Source organism: Anas platyrhynchos, chromosome Z (assembly GCF_047663525.1).
Source record: "Anas platyrhynchos isolate ZD024472 breed Pekin duck chromosome Z, IASCAAS_PekinDuck_T2T, whole genome shotgun sequence".
NCBI classification, from domain to species: domain Eukaryota; kingdom Metazoa; phylum Chordata; class Aves; order Anseriformes; family Anatidae; genus Anas; species Anas platyrhynchos.
Window position 1 is genome coordinate 8,318,668 of NC_092621.1, and position 18,496 is coordinate 8,337,163.

Below are 18,496 nucleotides of genomic sequence, written 5' to 3' on the forward strand. Positions count from 1 at the left end.
TATCTCCTAGGTATTGCTGGAAAAATACAAGACCCACCAGTAGAATGCACAGCAGCTCACCCCTCAGTGCAGTCCACAAAGGAGGCATCTCCCCACCTTCTGCATAACAGGAAGGGAAAAATCTCTTTGGGGTCCTGGTGCCGCAGGATGCACCAAGGGCTGGGTGAAGGTGAGACAGGGAGCATCAGGCTCTAATGGGGCACTTGGCTGCTGAAAATGTGGGTGCTCCCAGACTTCTTAAGCTGTCAAAGGAAATGGCAGATGAGAAAGGGGCACTGAAGATGGAAATTGTGGAGGTATCATCCCCAGCAGTGTTTTGACCTTACAGCTTTACGTGTAACAGTGCTTGCAGACAATGCTCTTGTCTCTCCTTCTGTCTTTGAACCCTGCCAGCACCCCCAGCACCCACACACCCCTTTGCTCTCCCAGCCTCACCAACCTTTAGCTAATAATATAGCTGATTAGATCTTTCATCATTTTTATTGTTATCCACCCGCAGATTAATAAAATAGAGCTCTGCCTGTTTCTGGCTGACCACGTTCCCTAATTTATCATAAAGGCTTCGCCTGAAATATTTCGGTGTGACATGCGGGGAGAGCCGCAGTCCCTCCCAGCCAAGCATGTCTGCAAGCGAGCACGGCACAATGTCCCAGAGTGATATCACCCGTATTCTCACCACCCAGAGCAGAAGTTAACACTCCGCAACCAAGCTGCTAAAGCAAAATTACCAGAGATTGGTACCAGAGGCACAGAGGTGGAAAAATGGGGAGTTAACTCCAGCTCACTGGAGCACACTGCTTCATACCTGTACCATCTCTTAATACAAGGGAATCTGCTTTTAAAGCACTCCAAATTTTCTCTTTAAAGACAGTAATTACAAGGGTGACTTAACATGGCCTCAGGGACTATCCTGCAAGAATTGGAAGACTTGATCCCTTAAAAGTCAAGAAGCTGAAGGAATCATGAGACCAGCAATAGCTTTTTTTCCCTTCCCTTCCCTTCCCTTCCCTTCCCTTCCCTTCCCTTCCCTTCCCTTCCCTTCCCTTCCCTTCCCTTCCCTTCCCTTCCCTTCCCTTCCCTTCCCTTCCCTTCCCTTCCCTTCCCTTCCCTTCCCTTCCCTTCCCTTCCCTTCCCTTCCCTTCCCTTCCCTTCCCTTCCCTTCCCTTCCCTTCCCTTCCCTTCCCTTCCCTTCCCTTCCCTTTCCCTCCCCCTTTTCAGGGTACAGATTTAAACTTAGAAAAAATATGAAGCCCAAATGTGCAATCCAAAGGAGGATTTGAACCCACAAATTCAGAAACAATGCTCCCAAACAGCTCTATGACACCCAGCTCTATTGAGCTAATGGTAACTTTTTGTTGTTATTCTTTGAGAATGACATTCACTAGACAAAGGTAAATTCATCTTTGCATGTCTAGAGTTATACTGGAGGCAACTGAGACAGGTTCAATATCTTCCAAGCAAAAGTAGAAAAAAAAAAAAAAAGTGAAATAATTCCGTGAGTTAAACATTTTTGTGGGATTTTTCTTGTTTTAAATGAGCGACAAAGGCAATTTCAGTTGCTGCAATTTTTCGAAACACTAACAGAGGAAACAAAACCAAAAAGGTAAACAACTTTTTATTAAATAAAATAAAGCAAAATTCCTACAAAGCTGATAATGTTTCATAGAAAAAAATCCATTTAATGAAAAAGGCCCATTTTCTGCTGAAAAATATTTTCATGGGACACATTTCAATCAGGATTGTCAGCTGTTACTTGCCTTTCAATCACCAGCTGATGCCCTTGCTCGCATCCCCTGTGCTAGATTCTGTGTGAAGATGCAATAAGCAATTTCTGGTTCACGGAGCTGGGATCCCATTTTGGGAACAGCCGAGTGAAACAACCAGTGGGTGACGGTGCAATAAGATCGCATGGATGCAGCAGGCAAGATGTGGGAACAACCCGAGGGCACAGCACTGCTTGAAACAAACAGCGGCCTCCCGGACAGCCACTCCTTGGCTGGCTCCATGCAGGTGGCCTCAAAGATGTCTCAGATGGTTTTTGGTGGGATTGTAAGCGGAAAACAAACCAAGAGAGGGTCTGTGGTCTTTCAAGGCAGTGCCGTGGCAGCAATGTAGAGAAGGAAGTGGAATAAAGATGGAGAATGGACTAAAAGACTGGAGCCCTGATAGCAATCACTGGAGTTGCACAGCTCTGAGCAGGTAGGGGAGATGTGAGCTGTCTCCTCCCACACACACATCCCGTTGACTTGCTCCAGTCCCTATTCAAGCCTTGTGTCCTTGTTGCCTGTAACACAAAGCCACAGAGGCCCACCATGATTGCTGGCCTCATTTTGGAAAGATCTCTGTGGGAGCTGAGAACAACCTGGATAAGCACAGCATTTCTCCAAGGAAACACATTTTTTATTCCTCTGATATCCCAAATGTTGTCTTCACAGACTGACAGAATGGTTAAAGTCGGAAGGGACCTCTGTGTCCCTCTGGTCCAAGCCCTGCTCAAGCAGGGACACCCAGGGCAGGTTGCCCACGGCCATGTCCAGGGGGCTTTTGAAGAAAAGGGACTCTACAACCTCTGGGCAGTCTTCACCTGGACCAGTTTGTGACCCAGTTACATGTCCTCCCTCCTCTCTTTCATATCTCTGTTCCTGTGTTCCCTCATTTTCATCTGAACTACCCAAAAATAAGACCAAAGCAAAAACCATGACAAACCCAGCCTGTGATGAACCAAATGCAGCTCCACTTAGCTTCCCCCGGCCAGGGAGGACTTGGGTCTAATTCGCGGCTCACAGCCCAGCTCTGCAGTGACAGATGCTGCCTGAGACTGAAGGAGAAATGATGATGCAAGGCCGTTTCCTTCGAGACGCCGTTCTGTCACCATGGAGGCAGACAGCATGCTCTCAACAAGTTTATCTGCAAAGTAACATGAAAATTCCTCACAGCAGGAGAGATTTGACGGGACGTGCCTAGAACAGCTTTATAAAAAGGTTTCTTCAAATGCTTCCAAATCCCATGCATCTTTTTCTTGCTTTATCATCCTTTTCAACATCCTTCTTCCCCTCTTTTTTTCTTTTTTCTAATGCCTCCACAAGGCACGTTTATCAACATCAAAGCACATTCTCGTACAGCTCAGTTTTTCCCTCTGAATCCACCCTTGCAGAGTCCAAGCATACTACTACTCTCCACACCCAGGAACTTCATCAGGTCGCTGGTGAAAAACTTGCCTCTGTGCACAAAATCTCCGTCAAAGTCTGGGCAGCATTGACATCTTCATGTGAGGAACAAGATCCTTTACACCTCGGTGAATTTCTCTGAGGCAGAGCATTGCTTTGTGATACTCCTACAGAGAGAAAGAGACACTCAGTTGTGCCTGGGCTAAATTTTGGTGACTGTCCCCTAGTGCATTTTTCTTCCCTCCCCAGCCAAACCAGATGTGTATGCTGGATTGTATTTATAGGTTGCATTCAGGATGCTTAGCTCAGACAAACAAGTGCTCCAGCTCTGCACTGTTATCACCAGAACCTGCAGGTCCCCTCTGCTGCCATTGCAAGCAGCACTCAAGTCCTTGAAAGTGGTATGACGACCAAGTACAGCCGCTTACCTACACACCAGGGCATGGCTGAGTGCAGGCCTGAAGGTGTTGTAACACTGCTTTTCCTTCCCACGTGATCCTCAGATTTATCAGTTTAGGAATACGTGTCTGGTACACAGGCCAGCGTGAAGGCAAACTTGGACCCAAGAACAGGTCTATCTAGTTCCATGCCCTCAAGGATGAGTATCTGCTGTTAAATTACTCTGGCTTTTCTCTCCCTGACTCTCTGCTCTCCTAGTGTGTTGGCATCATTAAAAACAACAAGGCAAAAACAACGGGATCTTTTCACTGACTTTACAATTCAAAGTTGGAAACCAACTGGATGTTAAAAGAGCCTACATCCCCAACACTTCTCCCCTGTGCTGCTTACAGAACATGACCTGGATTTGTCACTGCAGTGTCTTCATCCCAGGAGAACATCTTCCTCTCTCTGTCATTCTCACCCAGAAGAACATTATATCTCCTCTCCTGGGCACTGGCAATGCCACGGGGACAGCCAGGGTGCAGGAGCAGCTCAACACTGCTTTCCTCCGCCCTTCTGGCAAATTCCCATCCAGATCTAAACTCTGCATCTTCAGCCCACCTAATAATCACACTTTGGGACAAACAGGGTACAACATGAGATTTAATTGTATCTAGGTTTAATTCGTCCAGAACAATTGGCCGTAGAAAAGATGGAAAACAGGCTGAAGGATGTATATTCTCTTTTCTCTCAGCGTATAAAGGGCTGTGTGTGTGTTGGGGTGGTGATGGGAGGGGAGAGGGTGAAAGGGGAGCTGGAACTGTGAAGTTTGAAGGTGAAAAAAGTCTTTATATCTGGATTAGTGGAGTCCTGGGGCCTTCAAAAATAGTTAAAATTCCCTTTTTTGAGTAATGGAGAAGTAGTTTGCATTGATCTTAAGAATTTGCTTATAGTTTTCCCTGGAGTTCAATGTACTGGGGAGTGCAAAGCTGACACAGCTCAAAAGTTTTATGAACCTCAGGTAACAGCGTGAAAGGAAATTTTAATAAATATTACATTTATTTAAATTTAATTTTTTTTCCTTGTTAATAATAAAAGCCAACCTTGGTCTTCTGGGCTTTTCTCATATGCCTGCTTAATACAGCAGCCGAATCGTGGAATTATTTATATTTTAACTTCGTTTTCAGTAAATCGTCAATCATTCACCTTTCAAAAGCATTAAATTCAGAGACGAACAGCAGGGGAGAGGAAGACTGAAAAATAAATATTGACTTTCAGGGGTTTGTTTTGTGTGTGTTTTTCTTTTTTTTTTTTTTTTTTTTTTTTTTTTTAACACAGGGTTAGAAATAGAAGCTGTTGTGGGTGATGAGTAAAAGCACAGAAAAACGAAAAGATATCTGTGATTTCTTCCTGTCATAGACCTGCGGCACTATTTCTGCTTCATTTGCCGGAAGCCAGACTGGTACCAATAGGTATTGGCCTTTGGTGCCTTAAAGAGGCATCTGGGTGAAAATGTGGGGCCTGTCAGTCACTGAGTGAATGCTCTTGTCCTTACAGAGGGCACCTACTACCAGCCATGGATATCGGTAACATAAAAAATAGCTGAGATTCTGAGGAAAAGCCAAGCAAAAGAGGCATGATAGAGTTGAGATGTCCATTGGGATTGCCATAGACCGATCTTTATGCTGTAAGAAGACCACTTTAGGACCCACTCTAGTCCAAGCTAAAGACTACAGCAAGAAGAGCCCAGCTTGCCATCTTGGATAGCACAGGTTGCAGCGCTGCAGTGAGTCATGTACAGGTTGGGTTCAACTAATGTTGCACATTTTTGATTCAAAGCACTGGGAGATGAAATCTCTACCAATAACCATGGCAATTTCTTCCCTGTGATAAAGACCAACAAAACAGATGCCCAGATTCCTGCTTACATCTATTTGTGTTCAGTTTACAGGCACTGGTCTACCCTGTGCCTTTCTTTGTCTTTTAGATTAAAGAGTCCTTTTATTGCAGGTGCACACACACAGCACATCACCATCTGAGCTTGTTGATGAGCTGAACAAATTGCTCTCTTGGAAGCATTTTCTCCAGCCCAGACTTGTGAGGGCTTCTGCATGCTGGCCAATTTCTTACTGGCCCTGACAAAGCACATATCCTCAAACTGGACTTGAGTTTTCATTATCCATCCCCTTGTGACTTATACTGAGCTACAAGTAGTTCTATCCTTTCACCAGCCTCCTTCAGGGTGGCATTAGTTAGTTCCACCATCGTACTGAGACTTCAAGTCCAGAGGAAGGACCATGTTTTAGAACCTCTTGATCCTCTGCAGAGTCACTGCCTTTCAGAGGGACTCCCACAAACCCCAGCACACTGGGGCTGGCCAGATGGAAAGCAGCTTTGCAGAAGAGGACCTGGTGGTCCTGGTGGACACCATGGTGCATCAGGAGCCAGCAATGTGCCCTTGCAGCAAACAAGGCCAACAACCTCCAGGGCTGTCCTAGGAAGGGCATTGCCGGGATGTTGAGGGAGGCAATCCTTCTCTGGTCAGCACTGGTGAGACAACTGATGAACCGGAGACACTGAGATCTCTAACTAAATAGCTTGTTGAAGGGAAGGCTCAAGAGGAACTTATCAATATGTATAAACATCTGTATGGGCAAATAAAGAAGACAAAGCCAAACCCTTCCCAGTGGTGCCCAGTGAAAGGACAAGAGGAAAAAACTGAAACGCAGGAAATTCCATGTAAATGTCAGAGGGAACTCTAACAGTGAGTTGTTAGAGTTCCCTCTGACAACTCCAGAGGAGTTGTGGAGTCTCTCTCTCCCTCCTTGGAGACATTCAAAACTTAACTGGACATGGTCCTGAGCAACTAGACAATAGCAAACTGGATGATTTCCAGTTAGCCTCAGCTATTCGGTGATTCTGTGTTCACCCCTCTGTAGCTTCAACCTGTCCCCCTGCTTCCCATTCTTTCTCCCAGTTAGATACTGTGAAAATGAGTGCTCTACGTGTCTGGACTACTGATGGGTCCAGAGTCGTTTCATGCACTCTCAAGCCATATTAAGCACCCCTCCAAACTTTAGGTTATCTGTACGTTTTAGTGAGCAGTACTGTTTTTATTTATTTCCGGACCATTGATGGAAACACTACATTGCATCCAAGCTATGACTGCCTTCTCAGAAACACTATAGAAAAGTGCTCATTAAACAGATTTTCTGCTTATAATTTCCTTCCATGATCTGTCAGCTACCCATTTCTTAATATATTGAATATTAGCATATTAAAAAAAAGAAAAAAAAGAAGAAGAAGAAAAAAAAGCCTAAGATTTCCAGCCCTTACAGCATCTGTGTCCTTTTTCTATTCATTAACAGCAAGAGATGCCTAGGAAATTACTGTAAGACTTGCAATGCTTTCCCATGCCCCCACACATTCTCCCAACTTCTGATAACAGGAGGTAAAGGCATTCCTGTACCAGTGGCAGCATCCAGACTATCGTGTCCTATGGCCAGCAGCAGATCTGCCTTAGTCTGCTTGTTGTTTAACCTGTTTGCACTTTAGTTAAGAATTCCTCACCTGGATTGTATGCCCTGGGGAAAACCAGTCCCATCTTTTTCTTTAAACTTGCCTGTTCATTTTGCTGCATGTCCTCTCCAGCCTGTGGCATGGGAAGCTGTGAGCCATCATGCCTTTTTCATGTAATCCCTAGCACTCAAGATTTCATAGTCTCCCATTCGGGCCAGGGTTTGCTCTAGGTTTGTCAATCACCTTGTGATAGGCTTGTCCCCAGGGAAGACAGTCAGTCCTTCCCTGTCTGCCCTCAGAGCTGACATAGACCTCTGTGATTAGACAACAACAAGGCTTTTGCCCTTTGCAGCCCAGGCTGCCACCCCATGCCACTGCCCTTCCAGCTCCAGCTGGCCTGAAACCGCATCTCTCTGGGTTGCATCCAGTTGGGACAACATGTTTCCTTTGGAAGCCAGACAAGAAACCTCTCTGGTTCACAAGGAAACAGGGGCAGGAGCCCTTACAAGCTTCTGCCCTTTGCAGAAAAGCATTCTCCTTCCCTGCTGCCCTCCCCAGGCAGGCAGGCAGCAGCTCACCATGCAAGAAAGCAAAAGAAAGAGGAAACAAAAGTTAAACAGAGGTTAAAGGAATAGGAGAAGAAAAACAGATGACCCCCTGGAGTCTGGGGCCGAGCAGCAGGAACAGTGGGAGCCCCTGGAATCCAGCTCATCCATCCACACTGCCCTTGCTGCCTTCCAGTTCCCAGGAGGGGGCCTAATAAATTTTACAAAAGAGCAAACAGCTGAAAAATGCTCGCATTTAAAAATATATTGAGGGAATTTGCATGTTGTTCCCTTTTGTGTGGGGATGGCATTTATACACCCGGCGTTTCAGCAGCACCGCATCTCAGAGCACTTTACATAGCAATTAATTACACACTGGTAGTGGAGTGACTGTCTACAGGCAACCTCATCAGCCATTATCCACTCAGCAACATCCAGCATACAGCTGTGAACATTTGCATTAGCAGAAAGTCGTCTCGGCTGCCATTAGCAGGGTGCGGGAATGTCAGGGAGGATGCTAGGGGTCGTTTCACCCCCGCTCCTTCCCGAAAAGCCTTTAGCAGCTACCATCACAGCCTTCACAGGCAAGCTTATGACCCTTCCCTCATCTCACCCCAGCTTTGGACCAGGGAGATGTGTCATCAGCCTACAGCACGCTGCAGTCCAGAGCATGCACCTCGTGCCACGTGGTGCCATCTTATCCCTCAACAAGGGAATGGATGGGAGCCTCCTGAGATAACACACAAAAGGTGCAAACACCGAATCTCTACAGAGGACAGCTTTATGGTTTAAACTGTTCCCACTGCCTGTGCAAGTTTCAGCTTCTTGTCCTTGGTATGGCTGCCACAGTGCAGCCCCTGCTCCCCAGGACTGCTTTCAGCACTCTCCTGGGCTCTCCATAAATCAGTCTGCAAAGATACCACACACCTGTACGTCCCACTTCTGACAACATCATGGCCTCGGTGCTACTGTGAAGTACTCAGCAATGGCACATTGTGCCCAGAACTCCTTTTTCTTCTGTTTTGCCCACACAATGGCAGGTCCATATACATGAGTGCCTTCAGACTAGAGGAAGCCTGTTGGTGATGGGTGATGGGAGGAATCCCAGCAGTGCACTGACCTTCAGAGGAGACCTGAGCACAAGCGACAGCCACAAAGGACCTGGAGATATTCTTGCTAAAGTTTATAACATAAACTCTCAGGCTACATCATTACCACTAGAATGAACAGTTGCAAAAATTGTCCCTGGACTTGAGAACTTGATCTTCTGTACTGTAAGTTGTTAAAACACTACCTGGCATGTTTTTGGCACAAGCTAACTAGCATTTTCCCAAATGATGCCTAGATGCAGCCTGGGAATTAGCACAGACTAGTGCCCATTCTCAGTAGGCAATTTGGATGCAACCCCCCCTTTTTGGAGGGTGAGAGAATTTAATAGTACAGATGCAGGATATCCTGTGCCAGCTGGCCTCTGCGCAAGAGAGCAGACCCAGCTACAGTTAATTTACAGGTATAGACGCAGCCTCAGAGTCCTGGACAACAGCCAGCCGATGATTGCATTCTCCTCCTTTCAATTCCACCAACCTGAAATGCAAAACAAAGCCACAGTGCTTCTAATCTTTAATTGCTGCTGTGTGCCATTGAACTGTTGCTGTCTTTTGATCCTGGATAAGGTGATCTTTGAATTTCTGCAAGTTAAGGAGTGTCTGAAGTGGTCTGGGGTTCCTTTGAAGGGCTGCAGAAGATATGATTGCAGCACAAACCACTTGGGTCTCTTTTCTTTCTGTCGTGTCTTTGTTTCATGTGTGCTAAAATATTTGAAACAATGCTTCATTCTGCAAGACTGGCACGTCCTTCTTGCTGAGCCCACCAAGCTGGCTTCAGTCACCAGAAGACCTCTGAGACCCAACCATCACAGTCACTACAGTAATTTCACAGATAACAAATCTTATCCGAGCAGGAGATAAAGAGATAAAGGTCATATCTCAGGCCAGGAGGATACCTAAGAAATGAACTGAGAGCTAATCAGAGTAATGAGCCTATAGAGTATACCTTTACCCCTTAAAATGCTGAGTTACGGATGGAAAAAACACTATGGAAAGCATATTCTTTGAACAAACACATGGACAGCCCACCCACTAGTCCATATTTGCTTCATCTTAACCTTAAAAACTAGTTAGTATTACATACCAGGGTTCTTCAACAAAACCTGGGTAATTCAGAACATATTGTAAACTCCTCACCTGTGTCCTTGCCTCTCAGGCTAGCATTTGGCATTAGTTTAAGTGCAAGAACTGTTTCTGCATGCTTTTGCTCACAGATTAGGCTCCTCCAGCTTTTATGGTCCAGCAGTTAAAGCAGGATGGGGAATGTAAGAACAACCTACAAACCCGTCATGGTTGCACAGGTCACCTTCTAGTTTGTGACTTAGAAGAAAACAAGTCGGAAAAATAATGCCCTTGTGAGGATAAATATGGTCTTCTTACAAGTCTGCAAAGCCAGCTGTCCTGCTTTGGGCTTCCTCTCATGGAAAGCCCAACGAACCAGGATGCAACCATCACCGGACTGTAGCTTTGGCTCAGCCCTCCAGTCTACCTACTCCACTTGCTGCCCAGGACTGTGGGACCTGTGGCACCTGAACCAAGCAGATGTCATCTCATCATGCAAAGAAGAGAAGGGAATCAATGCTTTGGTGACTAGGAGAAGGGGGAAATTCTTCCAACTAGCTGGTTTACAACAAAAGCACAAAGTCTTTGGAAGCAAAATAAGAATCTCTCTGGGGTTTCCTTTATCTTGTCTTTGCTGCCAGAGCTAATTTCCTGATTTCTAACCCATCCTTGAGATATGCACAGACACATTTTAATGAGCTTTTGGGAGATAGGGTTCTTATCCCACTCTTTAGTGCAGGTTGGATCCCATTCTGTGCTTGCCTGCTATTAAGTTTGTCTGTCTTTAATTATTCGCTTGCTTCCTGTGTGACTTCCCAACCTCTTCCCCCTAGACACACCAATCCCTAAACTCAAAACCCTGACAACCCACAGAAATTGCTAACTGTCATTTGAGGTTTCCATGGCATGTTACTGTCCAAATACTGTCCTGGGGTTCAGCAATTCAATACAGGCAGCGAAACAAAAAGAAAAGGATTTTCCTGAAGAGACAGAGGAAATGGTAAAGAGTAAAGCTCACAGCTACCTGTGGTCACATCAGATGTCCACACAAACTTCCCCTGAGCCACTGGTCACCACAGCTCGGCTTAGCAGGGCTCACCTTGGCTGGGGGTTGCCCTTCCCATGGGCTTCTGGAGCAGTTTTTATAGACAAAGTTTTTCTCGTTAGCACTGTAGGAGCTGATATTAGACTCCCCCATCTTCATGCCTAACCATTTAGATGAGAGCAAGGCTGCATCTCACAGCTGTAGGGCAGGGAGCCTGATCCCACAGCCCTGTCCACCCCTGTCTTCCAGGCCGAGGAGAGCTGATGCTGCATTTCCCGTGATGGAGGCAGGACCCGGCGCTGAGAAACAGAGCTGAAAACCACCAGCCAATTTCACAGATTCCACTAGAGACCGTTTCAGACAAGTCACTGGGCTTGATAATGCTGATTTACATAGCGGCAACGCTTCCCGCCGCCGTGGGAATTGCCGGGTGGCGTTCCCTGGCCCGCGCGATGCCGGAGGTCAGGCTGCTGATCAGAGCGGTCCCATCTGGCCTGAAAATCTATAAATTCAGATCTGGATGAAATTGGGCAATTTTGGATTTGGATAAGCATTCATGAATTTAAATGAATAAATAATAATATAATAATAAATCATTCATCTTGCTGTCTAGCGTGCGAGTCCCCTCCAAGACCTGCAGTTCAGATGCAGCCAAAGTTTGACTACCTCTGCAATTAGAGCCAATGAATTTCTAATGAGGGGGAGGGAGAGAAAAAAGAAAAAAAAAAAAAAAAAAAAAAAGAGAAAGAGAGAGAGAAATGAAATGTTTTGGGACAGTATTTATCTGAAGTGACTTCTGCCTCCCTGCAGGCTGTGTTAGGGCCAGATGCTAAACAAACTTGTCCCATTGCTGGCTCGGGGTGATGCCAGTGAAACTGTCCATCTCCCACTGCTCAAGACAAGCACAACCCATAAACCTTAGTCCCAGATCTGTTGTGCCGGTAGAAACTTGCCATCTTCACAGCTGGCTTCACCACAATAGACTCCCGATTCAATCCCAGGCTACAGTGTTGGGAAAGTACCTTTCCTTTTGGCTAATGGTGGCCTAAAAGAGCTTTGGGCAGTGACTGATGCTCTTGCAGGGGCTTTAACAAGGCTCTCCTTGCCAGTGCCATGCACTGCTCAGTGCAGGCTGTTTCCCGTGAGCCAGAGGCAAGTCTACAGGCAGTCACTGCAATGGCAGAGAGGAGACAACAGGCTGGGCTACACCAATCACCAGCAGCCTCCACACCTGATCCCAAGTCTCTTCATCCCTACCGGTGGGCCTTCACCAGCTACTCACTGCAGTCCGAATGCCTGGCACTGCTTTATCCTCCTTCTCCTCTGCTGTTATATCCCCTTGTATCACCCCCAGAACAATCCTGTTCCAATTCTCCCTTGTGCACTTCTGCCCTCCCCGAGCCCCCGTACTTTTATTTTCTGCCTAAACCAGCTCTTGCAGCTTTCCCCAGTTTAGCCTCCTCCACTCATTTCATTAACATGCTGTTTACTTCTGCTTGTAGATCATTAGCAACAATATTAAACAACTGGCAATTTGCCCAGGAGGTTGCTATCTCTGGGGTTGATGGCTTGTTTTATTTTCCCTCTCAGAGAGCAGCAAAAGCCGTGGAGATGGGTGGACACGGAAAGGCCTGAGCCACGAGCAGAGATGAGAGAGGCGGTTTGCTCGCCTGTGCCAGTAAATCTCCTGCTCTGCTTCCTCAGCTCCTTGGTCAGGTCCTCCTCTCTCGGGCACAGTTCTCATGTCTTTATGTGGACATTTCACTTGAAATAAGCCCCCAGCACCCCTCCAGCCCCTTAAAACCCCTCTTTTTGGAGTCAATGAGTCTGTATCTAGTGCTGAATTTCAGGGCAATCTCTTTCCAGACTCCATGTATCACAAATCCCTCCTGCTTTCCAGCTGAGCGCTGAGCCAAGAAACTTATTGACTAATTTCAGCCCATCATCTAACCCACTCTGGCTCCAAGATTTAAACCCTTGCAGGGAAACCCACCTCCACATCAGTACTCTGAAAGTTTTCACATTCCCTTGGGCTCATTCCTCATGGGAACTTTGCATAGATGCAGGAAAGTTTGGGTTCATCTCAGGAACTCAGCAGGTCCTTTTAGTAACCTGCACTCAGTACAAAACGAACCCCAGGCAACCCACAGGGCTCAGACAGGGGCGAGGTGGCTGGTCCCTGCCACAGCTCTTCCATTGTGAACACAGCAGAGAAATGGCTGCAAATTGTCATTAAAGATTCATCCCTTTTCTTTCTAATATATATATATTTTATTTGTATTTTTATTTTTTTTTCTCCAATACAATATGGAGGGGTAAAGGGAAATTCACACATTTTAAAACTTCCAATATCTGGCAAAAATGTCAAAAGAAAAATCACTGGAAAATTCAGTGATTCAGATGATTTTGACCATCTCTGATCCCAGAGCTGCCACACAGACCCTTTGGGCTGTTGGACACATTCTCTTTGTCCACCCAGATTAAAAGTACGGCCCACACAGGACTTGCAAGGACCATCTGTTGAACCTGTCTAGCCCTCTGATGAAGAGATGATAATTTAATAATTTCCAGTGCTAATCCAGAGGCATCCTCAGCACATGGCCCTTCTCTTCTCTGTAGGTTGCTCACTCAAGACAGATAACACCAGCTTGTTTCTCCTCCAGCAATGACATATCCCTTTCCTCCTCACTTCTTCCCACAGGGCTATACATGGGGACCTCTTGGTGCCCTCTTGGCCCCAGTTACTGTGGCTGAGCAAACCAAACTGGACTGTAAGGCAGGTGGAGGCTGAATTTGTTGTTCCCCTCCACCCCCTGGCACCTAAAAGGCCTTTTTAGCGTGACCTTACATCTCTGCTCCCCTGCCCACTTCTAGTCCTTCCAATAATTCCCAAACTGTAATTTCCTGCTCATCTTTCTAACCTCCCCAGATCCTTTTGTTGTATTTCCACTGTCCAAACCAACCCCCCTAGCTCCTCCCAGTTCAGCCTCACCCACACATTTCATTAACATGTTGTTTACTTCCACTTCCAGATGATTAGCAAAGATATTAAATGACTGGCAACCTGCCCGGAGAGGCCATTACCTTTGGGGTTGATGACTTGTTTTATGCTCCTTCCCTCAGCGTGGTGAGAGCAGCAGAGACGGGCAGGTCTGGAAGCTCAGAGCTGGGGGCAGAGGTCCAGCAGCAGCTCTCTTACAGGTTCACATTCTCAGTACAGGGCTGGTGCTTTCACCCCAATACCACCACGCAGAGTCATGCCTGGGAAAGAAGAGTGCTGGGAGAGAGCCCTACTCTTTCTTAGGGATCTCTCTGCTCCCCAAAACTAGGGAAAAGGTGGGTGGTAGATGAGCAAAAACATACAGGACATCCTCTGACATTGGCAAAGAGTGCTCTTATCACCTGTAACAAGCTGGGAGCAATGCAACAGCAATGTTTGGCCAGTGAAACTTTGCATTTCCTCTTGGTTGTCCTAGGTTTGTATAAGCCAAGAGCAAGGAAGGTGATTTCAGCTCTGGCTGACCTGAACTTTGTTCTTTTGACACAATACCACCAGGTCACCAGTGTCTAGCCAAGAACTGGAGAGTTAGCCCAAATCCCTTCCTACAGAGCCCTTCAGCCTCCACAGGTCCAAACCCGAGCAGGACCAAGAGGTGCCAGGCATACGCACGGAGGGGATGGTTTGACCAGCCACCATTCTGTGGGCCCACAAACATGGGAGCTGAAGCCTTGACCCTGTCCAGTCTACAGCCTGGGATCTCTGCTTTCAGGCCACTTCTCCTCTGGGTGGAAAGATGCTTTCCTGTGGAAGAGCTCACCCAGCCAAAGCTCTGCACGGCACAGAAGACTGTCCAGAAGGCAACTTTCAGCTGGGCAGCCTGTTTTGTGGTGGCCATCTCACTTGACTTCAGTGGTCTCTGACGCCTCAGAGCCTGCAAGATCATTCTTGATATGCACTGGAGTGTCTCAGAGCAATGATTTTTCATCAGTATCTCTCAGTACAACAGTGGTTCCAGGCTAGAGCCTTCCACACATGAGGAGTCAAATTTCCACCAGCCAGGCTGCTTCAGTGCAAGAAAGATGCTGGTCACCCTTCCAGAAAAGCACTCTCTTTGGGGGCTTTTAGAAATACAGATCTTACCTGCCTTTTACACTGCTTTAAAGAACAAGATGCGACGTGATCTCTTCCCCACTGAATAAAATCACTGAATTGAGAAAGGAAGTGTACCAGGTGGCTCCCTCTCTTTCCCACCTTAAACAAGAAAAAGAAAAAAAAAAAAAAAAAAAGAAAAAAGGCTTTGAGCTGTTCTTCAAAGGCTGTCTGATTTGCTTTGAATAATATAAAATGATGATGGAGGGAAAAAAGAGAATATTAAACTCAAGGCTGTAAAAGCTCTGCGCTCAGCCGCAGCCACTGAAATAGATCCACGTACCCTTTTCATAAAATAACCACAATGATCCCTGCCTTTCTCCGTAACAGCTGGGGGATCAGCGGCAGCACAGAGATGGGTCCAAACACAGCATGAATAACAAAAGCCAGGGTGCTTCTTCCCAGGGGATGTTTTCTCTCCCTGTTACACATCCCAGTGCCTCCCACATGCCCCATACCTTGCTGTGGATTTCTCCCCATCGGTCCTGATGGGGCCCTTCCTGGAGCAGAACACCCAGAGATGGGGTAGGCACAGAGGAGAGGGAAAGGGGAGACACAGGGAGGGAAAGGAAAATGAATGAAAAAGTATTTTCTTCTGGGCTCCCCCGAGAAAATTAGTGTGAAGCAAGAAGGAGCTGATTGCTGTCAAGGCCTGCCAGAGCCCAGATAGCCGGCTGCAGTCCCCAGGCACAAATGTGATAATAGCCAACAAGCTAAAATCATTAACAGTAACGATTGCCTCTGAAAAGACCCCAACACCTAGGAGGAAAAACCAGTGACAGGAGAGGAAGAAAAAATAATAAAATTAAAAAAAAAAAAGAAAGTAAGGGAGCGATTGTAATTTCTTCTTAGCATTTCTGCACTGTTTTCCATAACCCTCTGATCCCAATAAATACTGCCTCACCCAGTTATGGCCCAGTCCAGCCGTCCCCAGCCATCACTTCTGTGAGCATTTGTTCTCCCTTTATTTGCTGGTGGGAGAGCAAAGGGAATGAGGGTGGGGGACGAGATGGAAATATTTCATGAAAATAGCCGTTACCTTTAGATGGCTCTTCGGGGATGCTATCTGATTAAAAAAAGTGATGTTCTACCTCCTGGATGGATGAACCCAGCCCCCACAATAAACATCTGGGCTGTCCCCATGGCCATGATGTGTGACAAAGAGGGAGGGAGAAAAGCAGTTTCCCCAGCAGGTCTCTAGGGCTGCTTTGGAGGCCTTGCAAGCGGACCACCCCTCTGGGGGCTTGGTGCACAGCACGATGGACATCAGCCCACGCTTCATCCTGGCAGAAAATGGGGGCAGCAGAGCTTGTTGAGAAGATGGAGCCAGGCCCTGAGCATGGTGTGCATGGGATGTGGTGGGAAGTTGGCAGGCTAGAGGCATAAGCTGAGAGAAGAAAGATTCAGACTAGGTGTAAGGAAGAACTTTTTCCCCATGAGGACAGTCAAGCACTGGAGAAGAGTGCCCAGAAACCCTGTCCTCCCCAGGGTCTAGGTGATTGCCATCCCTGCAGGATTTCAGGATCCACCTGGAGGAAGCTCTGAGCCACATGCTCCAACCTCAGAGCTGACCTGGCTTTAGCAGGAGGTTGGACTAGAGACTGCCTGAGGTCCCTCCCAACCTGAATTATGCTGTGAACCTGATCTGATGCTGATGCCTCTCCCCCCTTAGTAGTCCCCTTGGTCACACAGCAAGCCACACTAGGCTTGTTCAGCCAGGGCACATCTGTCCACTCCAACCTCCTGATGCTCCTGGGAATGGCTCTTTCCTCCTGAGGAGTTGTTCTGCGACAGCCAAAGGGAAGGAGGCTGTAATTACAGCACACGGCTTCTGCTCTGGGTCAGAATTAAATGTCCTCAGATTAGCCTGTGGTTTTTTTGTTTTGTTTTGTTTTGTTTTGTTTGTTTTCATAGTCCTTTTAATTCTTTGGCAAATCACGTACCTCTCTGCTCAAAGTATTTCTTCTTGGCTCTCAATTTCTTACCTTGTCCACGCCTTCTCTTTCTTCATCCTTCTCTGAAAGCAAACTCCATGTGCGCAGCCTTTGGTCAATTAACTGCTTCTACAAGGAAAATAATATTAGCTTTTAAAAGCAAAAGCAACCGATTTTGGCTCCAGTTTCTTTTGTGAGAACACTTGTCTGGCATCATGGTGTGGGATTTCGTGCTTTATCTCAGTACAGCCCCACGTACCAAGCGGCTGCATCTCATCCAGGGGTAGCTGTGCCTGAGATGGAAAGAGAGAAAACTGTGAGACTGCTCCTAAAGTGCATGGCCCAGAGCACACTGCACGGGGCAGTGCTAATAATGGGTAGGAGGAGTACACTCCCCCTAAAAATCACCAGAAAAATGTAATCTTGCATTATATTGTGTTCTCTTTGGACCCATTTGCCTTAGCATGAACAATAATTCTCAGCAAAGCCTGTGGCCAACATTCAGACAAGAGCAATGAAGTGGAGCACCAGGAGCTCTTTGCACCAGCCAGCGAGCCCATTGCTAAGCTGCTTTGTGCAGAAGTTGTACAAACCACGTCCCACACTGACGCTCACCTTCTCGGGGAGCTGGGGAGGAGGACTGGGTTCCCTTCCAAGGATTGTCAGGGCTCAGCAAAGCATTTAGCAAAGCCACCCTAAACCTGTTTGGATGCAGCTGGAGTTTGCAAAATGGAGAACCCTTCTTCCAAAATTAATTTCTGGCTTTGGATTCGCCTGATGCAAAGAGTTTAATTTTCCAGCTCAGAAAACTCTGTTGTTCCTCTAGTGAAGGGCTGGGAAAGGTCCCCAGTCTCCCCACGCAGGACCAGCAAAAAGCACCAATTTCCAGGCTGTTCCTGGGAGGTTTCCTCCTGCAGCAAGTCTGCCTCATAGGATATTGGACATCTCCAAATGTCCTTCAACACCATGCCTCAGGCTCAGCCCTGTACTAAGAGCACTTTTCTGCAAAAGCAGGAAGTAAATTCAGCAGGGAACACTACCAGCAGCCACAGGAATGACCAAGTGAGAGGCAGCATGAGCTGGTAACAGCGAGAACAGGCAAGGACCCATGAGATTTGCCCCAGCTCTTCCACAACCTGCTGAATGACCTTTAGCAGGTTATCCATTGTCCTTAGCTTCCCCAGCCCTTCTCATGGGACCTGTCAGTGCAAAACAGCCTGCACGTGGATTTCAGAGACCCTGCCAGCCCCCACCATCCGCAGGGCTCCCCATGGACTCAGTGCATCAAATCTCAGGTGCCAAAGTTCTCCATGGGACATCAAAGGCTGGCCCAGACTTGCTCTTGGCTTTTTCCAGGGGTTCCCCGAGGAGTTTGGGCAGTTCTTCTGCAAGGTGCTCATGACTACATCTAGTGTCTTACCTGTGCCTTTGGACTGTTCATCAGGAGATATGTGAGTGGGTTTGGGGGTGGTATGGTGCTTTGTGGAATCTGTCCTTTTCCAGTCAGTCTATATACTGAGATCTCAAAGGCCTACTGAAAACTTTATAACATAGGTCATGCTGGAACTCCAAGCCACAGGATATTTC

At 46.9% G+C, this 18,496-nt stretch overlaps 1 long non-coding RNA gene across 1 annotated transcript; it reads right to left on the reverse strand.

Moving 5' to 3' along the window:
• Positions 1–1,663: 1,663 nt before the first annotated feature.
• On the reverse strand, positions 1,664–17,099 carry LOC119714388 (uncharacterized). The gene is made up of 4 exons (XR_005261551.2): positions 16,961–17,099; positions 14,967–15,077; positions 13,910–14,086; positions 1,664–3,334 (listed from the first exon to the last, which is right to left on the reverse strand). It is a non-coding gene; the product is annotated as an uncharacterized lncRNA (long non-coding RNA).
• Between the last annotated feature and the right edge of the window lie 1,397 nt (positions 17,100–18,496).